Raw genomic sequence first — 1,976 nt, forward strand, 5'->3', positions numbered from 1 at the left:
AAGCTGGGTTTATAAAGTGGAAAGACACTGCAGCTCCCGTGGCGATTGAATAACAAGCAGAAACCGTCCAATTTTCCTTCCAAGAACCGCCGAAAATTTTCGTCCTCAATGCCGCGTCGCCGAATGAAACTTGATATACGTGAACGATTTTGGTTGCCTAGCACGTGACCGATTTCTTCCCGGTGTTTTCAGCGTGGCAGTGCCTTTCTGCATCCAAACGACAGCTTCTCTCAACGTTTTGTAACATCGGAAGGGGCTTTCAGTTTTGCTAAATCCCGAGTGCTAAAGTTGCTATTTTGGCTTTATCCAAGGTAAAAATTAAAATGCGTTCAGCGTTGCGGTACTTAGTTGTGTTGGATTGAATATGCAAATTTTCGGCGTTTACATTTGTTCCAATGAATCGATCTTATCGCTAACACTCGACCCCGAAGGAAAGATTTTTTTTCAAATTCTACTTTTATAATTTCATTCACAACATTAACTTGGATTTTTAGGGTAATTTCCTTTGAAAGTTTTCATTTTTGCGTTTTATGCTTGCTGAAACAGGCACACGAGTCATCTGACATTTTCCCGTAGACCCCGTTAGTTTGTGTCGCGTTAAAGAACGTCTAATAAAGATGAATTGAATAATTTTGGTTTCACACTCGATTGAAAAGAGCTTCCCAAGTTTGCGATTGTTTGACAAGACGAGAGAACAGTAAATTTAATGATATTCAAAATCTTAGACACGGCTACCGTGTCATGCTGGTCACTTGCGTTTCATTTTACTCGCTGGCATGCCGTTTCACCCGGTGCTGTTCTTGACACACTTCATTGCTCGATCCAACACACACCTTTGTTTTTATCGTGCAAACTGATTCAATTCGCGCTAAAGTATTATTTTGTTTAACCATCTATTAATATGTTAATTTTCAGCTCTGGCCTATTTAAATATCCGCGTTTACAAACTGATTTTTTCTCTTGATAATGGAGTCCAGATGACTCCGAAACGTCGTGCTTTAAATCTCTCTGTAATTTTTGCTTGTCTTTGCTTCAGCAAATCCCTTTTAATTAAAAGATAAGAACAAACGAAAAAAATTAATTAGCCGTGCATTCTGACACACAGCTCAGATGCCGGCGTGTCATTTTACTCACTGTCTATTATTTAGCGTGTCAATTTGGCGTGCCCGTGCGTTCACCTTTTTCCCTGTTTTCCCGTTGAGGATCACATTTTGGTTTTATCCAAGTGAACGTAAATAAAGAAATTAATTCGTCAAGCGTTGCTTGTCGCTGTGCATTAGCAAACTTTCAGTGTTTACATTTGTTCTGGTGAATAGATCTTATCGCTGACACTGGACCCCGAATGAAATTTATTTTCGAAGCTTTAGTTTTAGTATTCTACTTTACCCTAAGCCTTTTACTCACGGAATGGTATTGAATCTTTTAAGTTAATTGAACGTTTTCTTTTTTATATCGCGTCCACAGAAATGAAATGTTTTGCTCGGCTGCATGTAAATTCAGTGTTTACGGCCTGATCTTTACGATTACGTTTGACACTGAGGAGGGCCAATTTATCGAGAAGAGTCAAAAGAGCGTCTGGGAGGGAGGTTAATCGAAGTTAAACTTTTGGAAAATATCCGTCCTAAATGGAAAGTTGCCCCTTAGTTTCGTTCAATGGAAGCAGTAAGCAGGCAACACACATACTAGCAGTTTTCTTTTAAGAATACGTTATTTGTTGTGTTGATTTTACGTCCTTGTTTTTTGTATCGTAAGGGCGGCCTATAATGAATACATGCAGACTCGGCCGACATGTAGCGCACGCGCAGTAGACCCCTCTTTGCCATTTGAGACTTACGGAAAAATGCTATTTTATAACTTGGGCTCCGCCCAAGTAATAATGGCACTAATGAGACGCTTACGACCACAACTATCTTTGATTTATTGCACAACCTTTCGTGGCTGTCCGATGACGGTATTTACCCACCGCAAGTAAGAAG

General features: G+C 39.8%; 1 long non-coding RNA gene across 1 annotated transcript; it reads right to left on the reverse strand.

Moving 5' to 3' along the window:
* Positions 1-386: 386 nt before the first annotated feature.
* LOC146459284 (uncharacterized) lies at positions 387-1,479 on the reverse strand. The gene is made up of 3 exons (XR_014858014.1): positions 1,299-1,479; positions 1,135-1,262; positions 387-451 (listed from the first exon to the last, which is right to left on the reverse strand). It is a non-coding gene; the product is annotated as an uncharacterized LOC146459284 (long non-coding RNA).
* Between the last annotated feature and the right edge of the window lie 497 nt (positions 1,480-1,976).

The sequence above is a fragment of the Pavona decussata genome, unplaced genomic scaffold (genome assembly GCF_977016875.1).
Source record: "Pavona decussata unplaced genomic scaffold, jaPavDecu1.1 SCAFFOLD_221, whole genome shotgun sequence".
Classification (NCBI taxonomy): domain Eukaryota; kingdom Metazoa; phylum Cnidaria; class Anthozoa; order Scleractinia; family Agariciidae; genus Pavona; species Pavona decussata.